We start from the raw sequence: 20981 nt of genomic DNA, 5'->3' as shown, positions 1-20981 counted from the left end.
AATTTCACCTGCTTGCAGCAGAAAATACATTTTCGATTATAAAGTATTTTTCAATGCTGCTTTATTTTTAGATTTTTAGCAGCAACATTCAGATTGTTTTTTGTCAAAGGTCCTGGCCAGCTTTCAAAGTCTACAAAGCTAGTACATATAAAATCTCACCTATGAACAAGCAAAAGATACAGCTGACTGGGCTTTATGACTCACTCCATGGATCGGTGTATGTCAGAGACTGTCAACAGCTTTGGAAGTATCAGTAATCCATGTACAGTAGCATTTCCAGCTTTTAAGAAAAAACAAGACTCACTCTTTGGTAAAACTGAGAAAACTGGATGTTGTTGAAAGAAACGTTCTTGAAACATCTCAAAACACAGAGAAAACTAAATAAAAAACTAAACAAATATATTATTGCTGCATATTTTCTTCATGATGAATCATTTTTAAACCTTTTCACTATCCTGGAAAGACCAGCTTGCCAGCGTGTGCTTTTGCCCTTCCAGGCTCTCACTGCTACTCTGCCTATCAGCCATCAGCTTAGTAGGACAGCACAATGTTGTCTTTCGTTTCTTTCTGCCATTTTTCAATTTTTAAACTCTTTAGAAAACCGTACCTCACTTGATATATTTTTCTCTCTGTGCATACACCCAGCTAGAAAAAATACAGATAGGTCTCCAGGTAAAAGGCAGAGAATTCCTGAGGTTGGAAGGGATCTCTGGAGGACCCCCTCCTCAAGCAGGGTCACCTAGAGCAGGTTGCCCAGGACCTTGTCCAGTTGGGTTTTGAGTATCTCCAAGGACAGAGACTCCACAACCTCTCTGGGGAACCTGTGCCAGGGTTTGAGCACCCCTACATTAAAAAAATCCCACAAAAAACCAAACAAACAAAATCCCCAAAACCCCCCAAAACACAGCACTATTTCAAAAGCAGACTGTATATTACAATCTTTCTTCCACTCAAAAAAAAAAAAAAATTACAAACTGTGAGTGACTATTTATTAAGCATATACAAATATGAGTACCTATGCGCCTGCACATATGCAATTCTCTGCTGTATTTATTTAAGTTTTTCAATAGGAAATGGCCCATTCAGATAAAATCTTTTATCTCCAATGTAGTCCTTGGGCAGGACAAAAACAAGACAGGAATATGTATCAGTATACATTTCAACATAGAAAATATGTTAAAAACAGCTGCACACCGTATTTGCTTGAGTACAGAAATTGTAAATTCTGCCCAGCTGAAATAGAATATATTTAGTGTAATACGTTATTCTATTCAATATATGAACTTCTATTACCATACACGTTCATTTTCAAATATTATTCTTATGAGTGGGTGCAGAGCATATTTATTAGATAACATATCAAGTGCAACACATATAATTCTGTATCTAGAAATGGATTTGATACATTCAATTTTGAAGAAAAGGATGGGCAGAACCATGGTTTATGCATGACACATTTCACTACCACATAGGAAAAGAACAGTTTTCAATAGAAGAAAAATAGGTAAAACCCTGCTCTTCGAAAGCATGCCATTGTTTTCTTAAGTTTTTAGATGGAATAAGAGAAAATGTAAAGTCTCAGCTGACAGTTTGCCATCAGTGCTGTAAACCCAAGGTTCACGTTTATTGAGCACAACAGCAATCTATTTTTCTTAAAATCTTTACTTTTTTGGTAGTTGTCCTCCACCACCTCCCTTAAGGCCCTGAAATATGTGACTTTCCTGTGCTTTGAACAGGTCTGCATTCAGAAGATCTGAGAAAGATCACATTTCCTCAGTAGTGTCATTTCAGGGAGCTTGGCTGGAGGCTTCTCTTAAGAAAAAAGAAGGCACCCAATTCCCACTGATTTTCTGTGGCACATATTCTTAGGAAAACCTCAGTTCTTGCCTATACTTTCTCGCAATGATTGCTTTATATACCCTAAGTCTGTTCGTTAGCTATTGCTGCAGATAGTCTTCATCACTTGAACACCCACAATGATTTTCGCTGACTACTTGTGTGTAAAGGTTATAATAAATATCACCTGTTCAAATCCAACACTGACATTTGTTGTTGCCAAAAAGTTAAAATGTCTTTTCAGCCAATAATAATATTGGTGTCAGCTGCCAGGTCCTTTCCTTTGTGAACTTTTGCCCATTTAAACTAATGGTGTCTTATTTGTTTTATGACTGTTTTTTTTTCTAGTAGCTGCTCTTCTGTGAAGCCTCCTCTTGGCTATGTAAGTCATACACCAATCTGGAGGACACCTGCTTTTTAGTACTTGCTGCCAGACCTATTTGAAAAGTCAGATCTCCACTAAGCACATCAAACACTCTGATCTCACTAGATCAGAAACACTGTGAGTTGTTTAAGAATGCGGCTTGACATACATAATCTGGTCTAGCTGTAGGTGGCTGCCAAAAGGGGAAATCCTGCTCCCCCTGCCCCCCAGACCATGAGCTGAATGCTCTTTCCCTCCCCTCACTTACATTTGGAAGCAAAGATCCTGAGGTCCCCGGCTGAATCAGTTCAATGAGCTGCTCCAATGGAGAACTCATTTCTTCCCCCACCAAGAAATGAATGATGGTTGCTGAACCGACACCCTGGCAGCAGCACGACGTGCTGGACCTAATGTAAGGGAGAATGGACTCCTGGGCAGGGGCGGAAGGAAGACGATAGGAACACCTCCTCTTCTGGCGGCAACCAGTAGCGGGCAGTTAGATCAGATGAGATAAAATGTCAAGCAGCAACTACATGAGCAACAGGTAACACCGTGTGTCAAGGTACACAGTTGAAGACAAATATGAGAATCAGCTGATATGTAGGCATAATGCAATTTCTTGTAGAATATTTTTGCAAAGAAAGATGGTATTGATTAAAAAGATTAATTCAACAGAGAATGTTCTGAGCTTCGAACGTTCATCCCAACTGCGGTTTTCTTAGGTACAGTAAGATCTAAGTAGCTTCAAGGTGAATTCTTAGAACATTTTTTCCCAAGACTATTTATAATCTACTTTGCACAGACCGAGCTTTACCCTTATGCATTGCAGAATACAGAGTCTCAAAAGGGCAGATAGGGGAAATGAAGTGATCATCTTGTCCTGAGACTGAAGAATACATTTGGCAAATTGCCATACGGGAGAAAAATGCCTACATACAAAAACATAGATGAAGGCAAGAGCTAGTGCAATGAATAGAAAATATATTGAAAAGGCAAAGCAAAAAAGAAGCAATAAGCTATGTGTGGAAATTATAGTGTCAGGGTCTGCATCTAGCATTTGCCAATGTTAATGATTGATTGTAAATTTGAAAAAAGTAATTTTAAATTAGGTAAAAATCCACAGAAATTAGTTTTCATAGTGACTTTCATCTGAGGATCTGAAATTGTTTGGCAAGTAGTAAGGAATTAAGATGCACAGATCACTTGTCTGTTTAGGGAACATTCATATACGCATTTCAATGAGAAGTTGTTAAATACCAACCAGAATGTGACATGCCCAAGAATATTCCATGACAGAACCAAAAATAAAACCCAAACCACTGGCCTCTTGAAGACCTATACAAAATCAAGCAATTATATGATAGACAATAACATCGACATGATTAAATATTTCAGCATATTGATTGGTGAAGGGCAAAATTCCCAATTGTTTAGAAAACCTTTTCCTAGACAACTCCATCACTGACTTATATGTTACGTATTACTAACAACAGTTTGGTCCAAGAAGACGCATATAACCTCTGTGCTATAGAGACTGCCCACCGAACACGTTCAACAAACTACTGTATGACATTAATAGAGCAGCTCCCTGGACAAGGAAAGTAAGCCTCGAGGAAGAAGAAACAGGCTAGAGCCTGACTTTGGCTATAGTAATTTAACCATACTGAACACACTAAAACTGTATCAGAAATTCCAGCAAGCAAAGGCTTGCTGGAAAAAGCTGGAAAAAGCTTAGGTTTCAGTGACATGGAAGTCAAGGACAATGTTCCCATAAACTAACAGATCAAAATCTTCCAGATCTTATGACTAGCTCACAGGGAATCATGACAAGACTCTGCCCTATGACTCAAGAGCAAAACCAGTCTGGATGGGAAATTATACTGATAGAATGGGAACCAAAGGAGAACAAACAGAAGAAGCACGTTACAATTTTCTTTACTCGGAGTGATAGTTATCACTGTACAAAGAGCAAAACCAAACTGAGCTTTTAGCGAGACTGGCAGTAAGGGCTGGCAGGTAGCAGAGTGAACCACCAAGCTACAGTCAAGCCAGAGTACAGATTACATGAAGTGACACGAAAGAGCCAGTAGCTGATTAAATGGGTCAGATCTCTTTGTTTTACCCTATGAACTCTGTATGCTATGAACAAGCACACCCAGTTCTATAGCCTCCATGAACAATCACTGCGGGATTATGGTTCCAACGCAGCCTTGACAAAGCTAAAAAATGGTTGATGAGGTTTCAGTAAACTGTATATCCCAAATGAGGATAGATTCAACCCCCAAGTGGCATCTGGTAGTAATACTGTACTATAGCAAATAAAATAACAGTAGTAATAATTTACATTTCTATGTACTCCCCTTTAAGGCATCTGAAACTGGCTACTGTCAGAGAACAGATGTAGGACTAAATGGCATGTATCCAATATAGATGAAAAACCTGATGCCCGACTGCTACATTTATATGAGGAGAAAAAAAATGAAAGAAAACGGAGAAATGAGGAAAACCAGCTTTTAACTGTAATATTTATGTGGGTACAGGCAGACCCCAGTTATTTATAATAGGGCCTCATTATCAAAAGACTAAATTGCACAAAACAGTGAAGCCAGCAGATCACAGAACACAACTGCCTACCCCTTCTCTGAGTTGGTCTGTGTCTTGACTTAGGTAAGAATATCCCAAGAGCTACGCTAGCTTTTACCAGTTGTCAATCACTACTAAGAATTTCAGAAATTCAGATAACTTCTCCATGCCCTTCACATTTTAGTCACAGAAGGCAGGTGCTGTCATGATATCTGGAAAATATTACCTTCAGAAAAGATGTTCCCAAGGAAGGATCTAAAGTTACTGAATGTATGGCCACTTTATGTCACCAAAACAGTTCATACTGACACAAGCCACTATGTGACTTCCCAGGGAAAAAGAAATCTACTGAAGAGGAAGTTGAGGTTTTCAGTCAAGAAAACCCAGAGTCAAGTTTACAGCTTGCAACCTAGAACTCCTGGAGTACTAACACAATCCTCATAAGTCAAAAAACGAAGAGGCTGTCTTCACAGGAGAGAGAAAAACATCCCAAGTCTGTACCATGTGATTTATACTTGCAAAGGAAAGCTGAGCCAGTTATATGTGTAAACAGGGGTTGAGCCGATGTGTTGCTTTTCTCCTCTTCCATTCTGGGAAATGACTGTGGGTGATCCCTCTTCTTTCTTTACCTCCCACTGTCTCTTCCTCCTCCACCAGAAGAAAAAAAAAAAAAAAAAAAAAAAATCTGTTTGCCAGTAGACAGTGTGAATACCAGCTGAAACACCTGCATGCCAGACACATACAGCTGTCCTCTCCCATGCCTCTTGCTGACAAGGCATCTGCGCTGCACACCACACACCAGTTTGCATGCTGTAGGTAAGGAGACTTTTAGCATTATTATTCCCACTGCTCTTGTACAGTTCTGTTTACCATCCCCCATAGCCTGAAGAGGGGAACTTCTCCACAATGTATAGCAGCCCAGCAAAAATGCTCTGTATAACCCAAAGCAATGACTTTTCAAATTCTCTTATGGTACAACCGCCCCATCATTCTAGTGTTGGGTTACAGGACAGCATGAAGTCAGAGCCCTCCTCTAAACAGGAAATACAAACATCTATAAGGTTAAAAACAGGCCTAATCCTCTACTACAGACCCCCCTCGCTCCATTTTCACAAATTTCTGTGCTTAGTAAGAGCATCACTGCTGATTTTTTCACATTTTTTCTTGCTGGTTGTGCAAGAATCGGGAATAAACTAAGCACAGCAGGAAGCCTTCCACCTTGAGATTTCTAACCTTCTTTCAGACATCCCAGCAAACTGGACAGGAAGGATAAACTTCAAACCAGAGTCAAGCAAAAATTTCAAACCTCTGTGTCTTAAGATTATGAAATAGAACTGTATGAATAACTTCTTTCAGTTCCTGTCTAAAGGGAAAAAGGATTTTTAAAAACTGGTTCAGATTAATAACTTATTTTCAGGGGTTTCATCTGAAAAGATACAACCGATGTTTTGGAATTCATTACAACAAAAGAAGTGCTACATATATGCAAGATTGTCTGAAATATATTATTTTAATAAATGTAAAAGTAATATATTTGTACTTTTCAACTACGTATTTTTCACCAAATAATTCACCATATTTATCTACATATATATCTTTCATTTGATGCCCAAATTCAACTTTCTGTAAATACAAATGTCGCATTTTTTTCACAATAATATTTATAAATAAAAATGGCCTAAATTTCAAAACTGCAAAACACTTGCAGCACTCTTTGACTTCAGTTGCTTCTGTTTTGTGGGTTCTCAGCATTTATAGAAATTGATGCTTGTGTGCAGAAATACGATTTAGGATCCTAACATTTGTCATCTAGATTTTAAAACTTTGGCTACAAGACAAAATTCTATAAAAGGGCGAAACAAAATGCAAAGACATACGCATAAGGTATTGTTAGTTACATAAAATCTGTTAAATTTTCATTTTTCCCATTTTCCAAAACTTAGTGACAAAAAATGGCCACTTTTGCTTTGTCAGATATCTGATGCTAAAAGGAGATAATACATGATATACTTGATTTTTTTTCCTTTCCCTACATGATTGCCAATAATTCAATAACTAAAATAAATACAAACACCAAGTCTTGCTCTCAGTTATACTGGATTGCCTTATACTTACTGGACCTGACCAAGATCTAGCTATGGGAGGATGGAAGGAATCTGGAATGTCAGTTCCTAGAGCTCTGTATCCTTTTTTTTCCCCTCATTTTCTTCTAGATCTCTTTTTAAAAGGTGTGCTCATCATTTTCAGATAACAAGGAACATTTTTCAGAAAACGAACAAACAAAACCACTAGCAAAGCATTTGTGATTAATTTTTAATGTTCCACTGTTTTTCGTACATAGCATGAAGAAAGATATTAGTGCTGGGAACACAGAATTTCTGTATGCTTTTTAAAGACTACAAAACACCCTAATTTTTTTCTCTCAATATAGGTGGTAGTGGTTTTGTTTTTAATACATCTGTGTGAAGACACAGTTACCTATCAGTAGGCAAACAGACACAGAGTACCTTACCCTGCCCTTAAAAGTCAGCAAAATCAAGTAAAACTAGTGGCAGTGTTGCCATAATAAAACAGACTGATTTCAATTTCTTCCCAGTCAAGAATATGTGTTGTTGCCATTCTCTTGAGTAAGGATGGAGGCAGACTCCTGATCTAGCCCACAGTTTCATCCTTTAAATCAGAGACAGTAGTGTAACTAGTCTCAAGCAATGATGCCTAAATATTGTCCAAACCTGTCCTCCTTTATAGTTCTAAGCAATATATAAAGAAAAACAGTATTAGAAAGTCATGTTAACCGGAAGAAAAGTAGGAGATGGGAAAATGTAAACAATAAGCCCCATAAAACTCACGAACAAACCAGTACATTTTGAATTGCTCTTTGGTAACTGATGAAAAAAAGTGTTATGAGGCAAATCGTTCACTGGGTCACTCACTGGGGAGACTGGTAAAAATAAATTGCACAGCTCTAATTTTCCTAGCAGCTTCCATGCTATTCTTTGAAACTGAGTAAGAAACCCTTGGCCTAATCCCAAGAGCCAATCTATAGTAAATAGTGCACACTTAATGCCTAAGTTCCTTTTTAGCACCATTCAGACAGTGACTTCAGCCACACAGCTTAGTCATAGCAGACATTTTTGTGGTGAAAGCATTAAACCCACATGCAGCTCTCTTTCTGTGGCCACTGGGGGTCATGCTCCTTTCCCATTAGCTGAATAAATCATAAAGTCTGCACAGACCACACAAGAAGCAAGGCTAGCAAGCCACAGGCAGTGCCTACAGCCTGCTATTTCTTTTCAGAATTTAAAAAAAAAAAAAGGAAGAAAAGAAAAACAGGAGAGAAACACAGCAAAACAGCCTAGCTTTAAGAAATTATTTGTTTTTGTTTGTTTTTTTTTTTAATTTGAACTCTTTGAAGTCCACAGAGATTTGTTTGTTTGTTTGCCTTTTAACCCAAGCAGCTACAGTGAAGAAGAAAAGCAGAGAAAAATAAAAAGAGCGGCATGCAATTCCTTTGTCCTATGCTGCAATAGCAGAAGGTAAAAAATCCTGGTAGTCTGTTGAATAATAGAGGCTGTCATACAATACAGGACCTCATCAGATACCAACAGAAAACAAAATAGATGTTGATAGATAATACATAATATAGGACTGAACAAGGAATCAAAATAGTGCGTAATATTTTTCACATCAAATGATTTATTCTGCCAATGAAAATGACAGTAACTGAGCAAGCTCTGGAAGTCTAGAGGTTGGTTCAAGTTCCCATCAATCAGGAAACAAGATAAGAAGGAATTTTAAACATAGCCATTAGCATGCAACTAATGAACGTGAAGAAGATACGCACAGCTCATTATGCTAAGGAGCGTTTCTTTAAAATGTACCAAACCCCGAAATATTTTAGAAAGTGCACTGAACTTTACAGAGACTTTACATAACAGCTTGATTGGCAACTGGAACATGCCCCGTTTCTCAAAGCACCCAGATGGGGTGGGCGGGGGGAGTGTGTGGGAGGGTAGCTTTTCAAACTATGTTCTGTTCCATGATCCCATCTAGATCATTTGGACATGCAGTGTTTAGAAAATAACATTTACATGCTTCACTGTCTACATGCTGAAAAACTTCTTTGAGCAGGGAGGACAGCCGAATCAAAGATTGCTGGGTCTATTTACGCGCTGTCAGCTGAACCTTTGTTTGCTATCCTATTTTGTATTAGCATTTTTGGTGCAATCTAGGGTATTTTTTAGCACAACGAAAAAGCACACCAGAAAAAAATAATACAAAAAGAAACCAGAAAAGCCCAAAGGACAACAGAACTGAAAAAAGAGGAAATAAAAGAAAGTAAGCACCACCTAGGGTCATATAGGCTTAGACCAGAGTTTTGAAAGCTCTTTCAATCAGCTCTACCAGTAATCCTATATCCTTACCTGCAATATAACTTACTCTTTAGCTATTATAGTCCTCCTGAGCAAAGACAGATAATCATGTTGAATTGTGACAAATTATACGGTGGTTTTGAGATGTGAGCAAGCACTCACAAGGGAGTAGGGCAAGACCACTTAAATCCATTTCATTTGTGACTTAATATTGTGGGTTAAAACTTGTGTGACCTTTGCCAAAGACATCTCATATATGTGCAGGAGAAAAAAAATCAAATCCCAAGTCTCAAAAGATTCCTCGCAATAAGATATACAGTTTCTGACAGGTCACCCAAGGCACAGCCTGAATTTTATCATGGAATTCTTACTGATGGATTAAGTACCACTTTAACCAGAATAACAATAAATAAAAATCCCTTAGTGGAAAAACGTAGAACCATGTAAAATTTAGGATTTCGCTCATTCCAGTGGAACAGCTAGCTCTTAACATCTTCATACATGTATTTTCCACACCAGTAAAAGTATAAGACATTCTTAGACAGCTCATATAGAGCATCCTTCCTGAAACCGGAGTGCTCAAAAGATCTCTAATAGTTGAGCTTTCAAACTGATGCAGTTACCAAAAGAAGCTGAGTGAAGCACAACTCCTTTCTGGCCATTATAAGCCAAATTTTTAACCTTTTCCTCAGGCAAAACTTGTGTTGATCTCACTGGGAGATTTGCTCAAGTGAGGACAGAAATATTAAACTCCACTAGCAGCAAGAACCAAGGATACCACTTCAATAATTTTAAAATGAAAACCATATAAATATACTTGTTTTGTCCAAATGCGTATGAACATTAGCAACATAAAACATTTCATAGGCCCGTGTAATACAAGGATAGCTAGAGATTCAAACTTGGCTACTTTCAAAGCACCCTTACTTGTAATGAGCAAACACAATGCAAACATTGTGAGGCCAAATTCTCTCTCCAGAATCTGGCATGGGTACACGCTCTCCAGAATCTGGCATGAGCCCAGGATAAGGTAACGCAATATGTGTAAGGGAAGGGAAGAAAGGCTTTCTCAAGGCAAGCAGAAGGGAACCTAAAAGGTTCAGGTGAAGGAGAAAAGGCCAATCTTCCCCCCTCACATTCCCCCTCTGCCTCAGTGCCATACTACGGAAAGAGTAAGCATAGCTCAATCAGAGCTTTCAATTGAGTTCAGCTCTGCCATTCCCAGAATACAGAAATTCTCATGTATTTTTGCCATTCTGCAAACAAAGAGATGGGGAAATGATTTAATTCTTAATAACATGTGCTACCAGCAACATAGTACCAGGCCTCTGCCCACAGATGTACTGATGAGAAAATAAGACAAATGTTTGAGATAGATAGCAAGGGTTACGGCATATACCAACCAGAACAATCACATTGATTCCCATTGTACACCATTATTTCTGCCTTTGCAAATGAACGTAAGATTCAGGATGTTTAAATGGAAGAGTAATATCTGATAATTTGTTCTCTATTGGTTTCTTTTGTACCAATGCGTACCATCAACAGCAAAACACAATCATACAAATCCTAGGAGGCAGAAGTTTTCCTGGGTCTTCCATCCTCACTGATCAAATGCCATGAACAGCATAAGTGCATTCAAACTCACATCTTCATGCAGTGCAAACCAACCAACATAATACATTCTATAAAAAATATGAGCATCTCCCACACCAGTAAAGGCTGAGAGAGCTGGGGCTATGTAGCTTAGAGAAGAGAAGGCTCGGGGGGTGGAGGGGTGTGTCTTATCAATGTATATAAATACCTGGTGGGAGGGTGCAAAGAAGACAGAGCCAGGCTTTTTATGGTAGAGCCCAGTGACAGGACAATGGGCATATGCTGAAATGCAAGAGGTTCCCTCTGAACATCAGGAAATGCGGTTTTACCATGAGGGTGACCGAGCATGGGCACAGGTTGCCCAGAGAGGCTGCCCAAGGAGTCTCCCTCCTTGAAGATATTCAAAAGCCGTCTGGACACGGTCTTAGCCAACTGGCTCTAGGTGGCCCTGCTTGAGCCCTGGGTTGGATCAGATGCCCTCCAGAGGTCCCTTCTAACCTCAGCCATTCTGTGATCACATTGATCAAAAAAACCCTGAAATTTTCAGATTTCCAGGCTGAGTTTGTGATATTAAATACCTTTCCACTTTCAGGCCACAAATTCTAGACAAAACCATAGTATTACTAATGTACTGAAGAAATATGAAGGAGTGCACTTCCACACATTGCATGAATTGGGTCAGTCAGTCAGTCACTAAAGGTTTGTGTTTCCTGTTTTTTTTAAATAAGAGATTAATAGAGTGCGTACTTTTTACAACATAATACAAAAATCAGCTGACTCCGCAACAACACTTCAATATAAGAAGAATGTTGCTCACTCTATAATTCTGCATTAAGTGTGACTAGGTGTACATTAAATTTCAAGTACTCTGGACTACTATCTCATCACTATTTTCCAACATGCACAAGCACAGGCACATAAAATACAGTCTCTCTTTCCAGAAAAGGTCTTAGCAAAACACAAGGGTAAAGCTAGGGGTGTGGTTACGATGAGATAGTACCAGCCACTCCTGTTTTAAAGATACCTATTCCATGTTGAACTTGCAGTATCCAAGATAAGGAGTATCTCATGCTAACCAGCTTCTCTATTGTGCCTAATTGCTTAGTTACTCTTTTACTACCTTCCTCTGCATTTTCACCACCCCTTAACATTACAACAATAACAACTTTTTTTCATCGTACTCTCGTTGATCTCAGGATTTTGCTAACCAGCGAGTTGATAAATTTAGGAAAACTGTTAAAAGCATACTATTCACAGTATTATAGGTAGGTATGTATGCTTTCATTATTACACAACTATTTAGATCTCAGCGGCAATATCCACAGATAACATGCACAGTACTTCCATTAATTTCATAGGAAATTACTAAGGACATAAGGAGCATATAGAGCTGTGAAGTGCCATTTGCCTACATCGCGTCAGTTAAGATCAGACCTTAACATTTATTATCACAATGAGAGATTATTTTATATTCTTGAATCCAAATGCTACTAGAGGTATACAAAGAGGCTCATGCCTTGGTATGCAACGGTAGATTAGGACTTGTTAAAACAAGACTAAATTTGGTTATCTGTTAGATATTTATCAAAAGGTAGAAAGTGTTATGTTTTTTAAATATGTTTCTTAAAAAATGCAATACAATTGGATCCATTCTGTTTCTAAGAATACTGCTGTAGACCAGATTCTGAGACTGTTATTCAAGAGTAAAATGTATTTATACAAATATACCTCATTTTGAAAATGCTGATATAAGAACTGCTCATTGAAAGGACAGCAGATTGTTCTTTCTAAATACCAAAATTTAAATACTGTACCAGGTGGTCAAATATTTTGCTAGGGAAAAAATACACGAAATAAGCCATTTCCCTGAAATTATCATAAGAAATCCTATTGGTGTAAAACATACTTATCTAACTCTTTATTTATCAACTGGGGCATTGCCACAAACTTAAGAGACAGTTTCTGCCATTTCTTATTATGAATTGTTGCTGCTGCATCCCCTCTCCCATTTAAAATCACTTTACTTAGAATGATATACATTTTGAGCATTGGAGTATATTTGTAAAACTAGTAGTTGTGGTAACAAGACGAGGTTTACATGTCTGTCCGCATCAGCACCATGTACTCAAGATGGATTTCAGCTGCCAAAAAGGTCAATCCAAACTGCTTGCACAAACCTGTCTTTATGCTCCTGTTTATTATGCTCCCATGTAGTAGATGTCTCGTGCACTAAAACAGTGCAGCCATATGTCAACATCTCTCTGGTGGTTCCGAATGTTCTAAACAAGAGCGAGGGTGCACTGAACCTCCCATGTAAACTTTATACAACAGATTCAGCAGAACTGTAATTATTTACAAAATGATGGCATGAGAAATCTCTGGATTTATATCTCACTTTAAAGTAACAGGGATTGTGTCCACATAATTCTTGAGTTCATGGTAGGTTTTTAATTTACTTTCTTATTTTTGGTATGATAAGATACAACTCAGCACTCTTTAAAAATCAATGTCATTACTTTTTAAGTTATTAAGTGCTTTTTAGAAATAAATTATCTCTCTCTCTCTGTTTTCCTTTTTTTTCTTTTAATAAAGGCATTGTATGTAATTACAGATGAACCTCTATGTTGAATTATTGGCACTACACGACACTTGTATCTTGGATTCCAGTTGTTCCCTGGATAGAAAGAAGTAGGTAAACAAGGAGAGCACAGAATTCACTCATCTGCAGAGGATAAGTACAAAGCATGATTGGTAGGTAAATTCCACTGAACTCAATTTTCAAGCTTCTCTCAAAGCCTGACATATTTGTCATTATGTCAGGTCCTCAACTGAAAAACAAATGATTACGCCTTTCCCACTGTTCTTTATAGACAGATTGAACAGAACAGCATATAGAGTCAGGCCTACCTGAAACAAACCGCACCCAGGGATTCTGACCCCAATGGATACCAGTTTTACAGGATTATACCTCGACAGTCCTCCCATGCTCTGAACTTAAAATTTGTCCCGCTCTCAGTCCTCTTCCTTCTTACTTTCGCTGTCTCCTTTTAAATATTTTTTCCTCTCCCCACAAACAGTACATGTACAATGAATCAGGCTCCTTCTGTATGATCAGACTAAGTGACTAAGTAAATATGACACCTTGGTTTTTAACTTAATTATACCTCTTCTACAGAGAGCCACAATGTTTATGAACATTCGCATCAACTGCTTTTCAGTTACTTTAATGTTTTCATATGCAATTAGTACATATTTTAAGTCATTCCTACATAATATATATTAAATTACCTTTACTCCACGTACAAAAGTCTTCGGTTGTTTTTGTTGCAAAGCTAATATATAACGAAAAAATAATGACTATTTGTAATACAGTGCTTCTTGTCTTTGGACCTCCAATAATTGAGTATAATGAAGTATTTATTATTTCTAGTTCAGGACAAGCAAACAGTGTTAAATAGCTTCTCCAGAATCCAGGGCTTATGGACCTCTGCTCCAGCCACTCTCCTACTACAGTTTGTTATTTCTCTATGCTGGTGGGCCTCTTGCCTGACTTTAAGACAGTTAAATAATGTAATTAAACAATTAAGATGATTGTCCTTAAATGATCAATTAAGACAGAATTCTAAACATGCTTCCTCATTTGGAATTTAGCCTACTTTCTATCTCCTTCTGTGTATCAAAGACAAGGCAGCTAGGGTAAATCCTGAAATCACTGCACTTCTTATATTATATGGCTTATCCTAAGCTTATACGAGTGCTATGTGGTGAGTGCTATTTTCTTAGGGCTTGGGAAAAACTTAAATCTACACAGCCAATCAATGCAGCCAGCAGATGCATTGATTTAACATGAAGAAAAGGCAATATTTATTTCTTGCTATACTACGTATCTATGTATGTTACTTTCCTCAACACCTGGCAAATCTAACAAGTAAGTTCTAGAGTTGCAATGAATGTCCATGTGAAGCATCTGAAGTCTTCTGAAATAACCTTCGCAGGCTTACTTAGAACACTCTCTGTTAACTCCATTTAGACTGGGGCAATGAAAACCAAAGCCAGCAACAGTAGTTACATACCTGTATTTAAGTAATTACCAGGCATAACTGAGCTGATAGAGAGGCTACAGGGATTTTGTGATATGTAAATAAAACTGGCATGCCTAAAACATGTTTCATCTCTAACTGCAGATATTGCAATTTAATTTAAAAGGAATAATATTTAAATAAAAGATTACCCACTTAAACAAGTCTTCTCTCCAACCCTCCCTCTCTCAGTTTTAAGTCACTCTGTTTAGATCCTTTGCAGAACTGGTGTCTTTCTTTACCACTTTCATTCTGTATCATAAACATTCAGTGTTATTACAGACATCATGGTATCAAACTCCAGATAGTCTGATGTTTTAGGGGAAAAATTAGACTATTTAAAGTGATTATAACTTTCCACTTGATAGTTTAACTTTCTACAATCATTACTGAGTCTGCAGGCACTGTTAACCTGTTCTGGTGAGACAAACATGTCTTTTCTAATGTTTACTGAGATATTGTAAATTACTTAACGTACAGCAGAGTACGTTTTTCTCAGTTAATCTAGATCTGATCCCTGAGGGGCTATTTATTACATATGTATACAACCTGTCTGTAGAAGTGAAGTTAATGTAATATGACACAAGTAGCACACATTGTTTAAATGTGTTCCAGAAAGTTAGCAAATTTAGTTAAAAGAATACTTACATGCTCTTCTGCCTGGAAAACAATGAGGAAAAGGGTTCTAAATATTAAACACTGCTGCTCACTGTAGGTGGCCAATTAATACACTGTATCCAAGCTGGAACAAATCCTTCAAATATATACATAAAGCATATAATCTCTTATCTGCTTAAGCATTATCAAATTTTTAACAAATCCTAGTAACTTCAAACACAGCTTTAATGGGATGTGGTACTAAAACATGCAAAGTAAAGAACAGAGTTTTTAAGAACATAATCTGTTTTAGAATGTTTCAAGAGAACTGCTTTGAAATGCAATTATAATCTTAACCCATGAGTAAATTTGTGCCATCTTGCAGAATTACATTACATGAATTAATATATATAGAAAGGGATAGCCTCATGTTCCTAACACCTATTACAATTTGAAAATGGGGCTTTAGACAGAAATATCATGAGATAGTTCTAAAGGGTAGCTATGTTTGAACACAGGAGCACATTTATGGCTACAGGTTTGGTCCCTGTAAATGTTTTATTTGATGATGAGAGAGAGAGAGTTTACTTCAGAGAAAATTCTAGCAGGATTTTACAACTGTTCTGGCCCTGATAAATAGTTGGAACGTATTTTAATAGAATCTATCTGTACTTTTGGGTCTTTATCTCACCAATCTAAAATTAACACAATGCATCTTTTTCTCAGGGTGCAAAAAGGTCAGGGTGTGAGTTGCTGCTTCCTCAGACTGTCTCAGCTTTCCCTTACACATATAGTGAAAGCTCTTATTCCGAAGGCTACACTTCCAGCTTCCTTTGTGTATGCAGAACATGAGTTTTTCACACTGCTTTGCTCTCTTTTTGTTGTAGTTTACAGTTCCCTCGTCTGCATGACTGACATAAATGAGACCTATTTTGAAAACAGCAATATGGGTTTAAAATCTGTTTTATTACTTTGAAGACAAAGTGACAAACTGTTTCAGGTCATAGAATCATAGAATCATTTAGGTTGGAAAAGACCTTTAAGAAGGTCAGCATGTTCTCTACAGATAGGCACAGTTCAGACTCATTGCTTTTCATTCTGAGACAAAAATTATTACCTGGTAAATTAAATTTCCCTTCTTTTCCCAAAATAAGCTGCAATTCTCGATTAAGAAGAAAAATAGACTGCATGCAAGTGATGCAAGCCTTGTACTTTAATATGGTAAGCAAACCTTTAGACTATTTACAGACCACCCTGTTAAAGAACGTCAGTGAACTCAATGAAGATGCTCTCTCTAGTGCTTTGATGTTAAAAAGAAAATCAAAAGCAGTGGGTTTTGGCCATATATGGTAACTGCGCAAGGTGTGATTTTGATCTCCATTCAGTGAACAGCCATGGTCAGATGCAAAAAAAGATGCAGAAATATAACTGAAATTTAAGTAGAATTTAGGCAATCATGAAAAGGCTGTTCAGCTACCACCAAATATAACCAAATTCTAAAAGCACCTCGGTTTTCATTTTTAAGAGTCCTGAGTGCCTTCGCTGCTGCTTTCATGCCTGCCTTTAAACACACCGGTTACCACAGAGCAGAGCAGTTCAGACCTTAGCTCCTGCCTAACCACTAGCATCCCAAGGATCTCTGACAATGCAGTTTGTAGACATTCTAGATCAGGTTCCAAAACCAATACAATAGTAACTACAGCTTCCTTTTTTTAAGGTATAGCAAAGGGTTAGGCTACCACTTCTTTATATTAACAGCTCAGTACTTGCAGAATCCTTCATATATGAAGGTGGTAGAGCTTCAGCTCCATCCTCTGCCTAAAAGGATTCAAATCCTGATTGCTCACTTGCAAGGGAAGTCACCATTGCAGGGTGGGAAAAAAAGGCATGTGTATGTGTGGAGAGCAACAAGAATCACCATGCTGAAGCTGTTCTTGAAAACTCAAGGTTTCAAGGTTTCTGTTCTAAGACTAGACCACAACAGGAAAAGGTGAGGAACTGGAGTTTTGACTCGTACTTCAAGAACAGTGTACATAATTTACATGGAAAAAAAAATTAGTAAGTCCATAAACAGATGATTCTAGCATTGGTAAGGTCCTAGGTCTCCTGCTTGACTGAGGGCTTCACCACCAAGTCTGACAACTGTGTTCATACTTGCTTCAAGCAGTTCATCTATAGTAGCTAAGATTCAAAAGAGAAGGTAGTGTCCCTTTATCCCTCCAAGCCAAGTATGGCCTATACTAATTCATAGCAGAGGATAGGTTTGAGTCCTCTAAAGCAGAAGGACTCTGTTCTTCCCATGCATGGTGTGTGAGCACTAATAATAGACACTTTATTGTCTTGGAGGTTGTCACGGCCACTGGAAGATTTAAAAAAAAAAAAAAAAAAGGAAAACAAAAAAACTACTGAACTTTACCTTATTCTGTGAAGACTTAGGAAGTTATACTGGGAGAGGGAACTCCGCTGCAAAGTTCTAACAGAAGAAAGCGGTTATCTCTTGAACATCTTAAGGCAGGATTCAACACTCACCTCTGCCTTCACCACTCTCTCCTGAAGAACTAGATGCTCAGTGGCTCTGGTGCCTTCCAAGGCCTTTCTCTCCCTATACATAATATTACTGTTTTAAGTTTACCGTGCTGGCCACATATATAAAATTACACATTGCAGAACATCAGAATGGCAGCATGGAGTAGTGAGCTCTGGCCCCTTTTTAGATCTGGCCCTTAGTGTGGAATGACATTGCTCGTACCTTAGTATCAGTGTGGTTTTCGAAACATCGCACATCCTGTGTAGATTTGCAAGTGCCAAGCTGTATTCATTCACTATATGTTTCCTGGTTTTAGCACTACTTGAAGATCTTTTTTTCCTAATGAATAGTATCCTGAATAGAGAGGAAGAAGAGCTTAAAGTGAAGCTAGTTGTTTCCTCTTCAAATTAATAAGCTGTTTTCTTTTTTTTTAACTTTTGCTAGAAAGATTATACCATTTGTTCCACGTTGTACTACACAACATGCTGATTTAAACTATATTTATTACAAACCTGATTTACGTAGCTTTCTACATCTACAATAGCTCTTGTTCTAAAGGGAGTAATGGGGATGTCAAGTATCCAAACAGAAGTAATTCCTTTTGTAGTCGGTATAAAGCAGGGAAAATGAAGAATTCTGCAGTAATCTGTATTAGTTTCGCAGTGCCTTTAAAACGCATACAAGACCACAGATTCCAAAATAGGATCTCGATCCAAATCCCAGTGAGTTTAACTGAAAGACCCCCCACCAAACAGGGCAAATTCAGTAGGTTTTTAATCAGGTTCTAATATCTTTACAGTGATTTAAATGTTCTTTTCCATGTTAACGGAAGATGACAAGTATATTCAGGTACAACATTGTAAACACTTATTCCTGGTCCCAGTAAAGTCACTGCAAGTTCTACTAACCTGAAAAATATATTTATACAAAAACCTTTTTCCATAGCTTCAGCACTATAATCACTGAAGTTCATGAGTCAACGTTTTCTTAGCGCTGTTTGACTAATGGCTTAATCCTTGTATCAATGACATATACAACAAGGGTTATTTTATCAAAGTATTCCTACATTATATGGCTGTTTTCCTTCAAAGAATTCCAAATAAAACAGAAGTATTTATAAGATCCTTTTTTAGAAACAGAGAGACTACAGAATAGGGAGAAAGCAATTTTCTTAGTATTGCACAACAAGCTAGGAGCAGGTTATTAGGCCACAACAAACCACTGCAATCATCTGATCTCATGAATAACACCAGTCAAGGACTCTCCAGAGTTTATCTTGTTTAAAATAAAGCATATCTTCTAGAAATAAATGGATAGAAGTAAGAAATAAAAGTATAATTTAAAAACATTCAGTGACAGATAATCTATCACAACTCTTCTGTTCGTGCACTATTCCAAAGGTTAATTACCTTCTCTCCTCAAAATAACACCTTAGTTGAAGTCAAAATTTTTCTAGCTAAGCTATCAGTTACACTGACTTCTAACTGTGCCTGCTAGAATGAAGAGCTCTTTATTAGAAGATTTCTGTTCCACACATACATACTTATATGGATGAAAATGCAAGAATAGAATTTCAGTTTTCCGTCTGATTGGCAGTAAGCCACTGTCACTATAGTCCCCCAGGACATCCTCCCACAACTATAGCTAAGTATAGTTTTACATTCACTTTTGAAAATAATGCATCATACATATTACTTTGGTATAAAGTTAATGACATATGGAAAGCACAACGTATCTTCACAACAAATTAATTTGGATTATAGTGAAGTTACAAGGGAATTAAAAAAAGACATCTTACCTCAGCTTCCCTGTGGACCTTTATCTTCATCAATTTGTTTTCCTTAAATTGTTGCCAAACTCTTAACATTCACCTATACAGAGATTTTTATTTGTAAATTAACTATTTGTTATTAACTATATGGACTACATAAATCTGCCTTTTAACAAAACAAGAAAAAAATCTTCCAGTATTCAGTTGTGCTACAGCATATCTCCACAAAAAATTGAAAACTGTATAGCAAATTTCTGGACTATATAGGTTAGTATATGACATGAAACTAAGCTGCCTCACTGCAACTTCTATCCCAGCCTCTCTCCTCCCTTTAGAGGTGGCTAGAGGTAGACATTAAGTCTGATCAGTCCCAACTGATATAAGTTCCCCAGATCCACCAATGCTACAAGCATGAAGAATAAACTGAACAATCTCATCTTAATGATAGCATAGTCTAGAAAGCAAAATTTCTGTCTGTAAATGAATAAATTAACTTCCCGTTTTATGTTAACATTGGATCAACTTACTTAATGAATACATATCACTACAGTATACATATCAACAGTTTGTACGTTTTCTGAAAAAAGTTTTACAGATTTCCTGAAGGCTGTAAAGTAGAGGTTATCCTGCTTCACAGTAGAGAAGAGAGTAAATTTCTATTTGAAGAACAGCCACCTTTTTTTAATTTTCTGAAGTGCTCTTCAGCTCAGGAAAATAGAGAGGAAACAACAAACATCCAAGAACCTGGTCTGCAATTTACCTCAAAAAATCCAATACGTACACCTTCTAAATTATAATTTATTGAGTACTTTTCACATTTACAACTATTTTTGCTTATAAAGGTATAGATGGTCCATTGCTTCCAAAATTAGGAAAAGACGGGCTTAAATATAACAAGAACAGTGTCTAGGTCTGTTTGGTGCTCTGCCAGCACTTAGTCTAAATACTTAACACGATACAGACTACTTAAAGATACTTATTTAAAGTACACAGTCACCTTACTTAAATCACATTAGAATTAAACCTAAGATGCATTCCATACTGAGAAAAAGATTCATAAAGGTGAAAACAAGATCATGTTTCTCCAGTTAGCCTCTCGTCAACTCTGTAGGTCTAGATGATATCAAGATGCTTTAGAGAGAACCCAGCACTCCAGCTAAATAACTGGTAAGGTATTTGTTTTATCAAAATCCGCACACACAAAACAATTTGAAACTTCACCACCCAGAACAAATACCTAGGTCCTCACAGGTTT

The 20981-nt window shown here is 37.4% G+C and overlaps 1 protein-coding gene across 1 annotated transcript in view; it reads right to left on the bottom strand.

Annotated features, from left to right (window-relative positions):
* The window catches only part of LOC148051542 (uncharacterized), an 87237-nt gene extending 67453 nt beyond the window's left edge, over window positions 1-19784 (bottom strand). The window contains exon 1 of the mRNA XM_087737137.1: window positions 19754-19784. The gene's annotated coding sequence lies outside the window, so the exon portion shown is untranslated. The remainder of the gene's footprint in view (window positions 1-19753) is intronic.
* Window positions 19785-20981: the final 1197 nt, after the last annotated feature.

The sequence above is a fragment of the Nipponia nippon genome, unplaced genomic scaffold (assembly GCF_047370975.1).
Source record: "Nipponia nippon isolate SJK-2023a ecotype South Korea unplaced genomic scaffold, ASM4737097v1 scaffold_6, whole genome shotgun sequence".
Taxonomy (NCBI): Eukaryota; Metazoa; Chordata; class Aves; order Pelecaniformes; family Threskiornithidae; genus Nipponia; species Nipponia nippon.
This window is presented reverse-complemented; position numbering and strand designations above follow the sequence as displayed.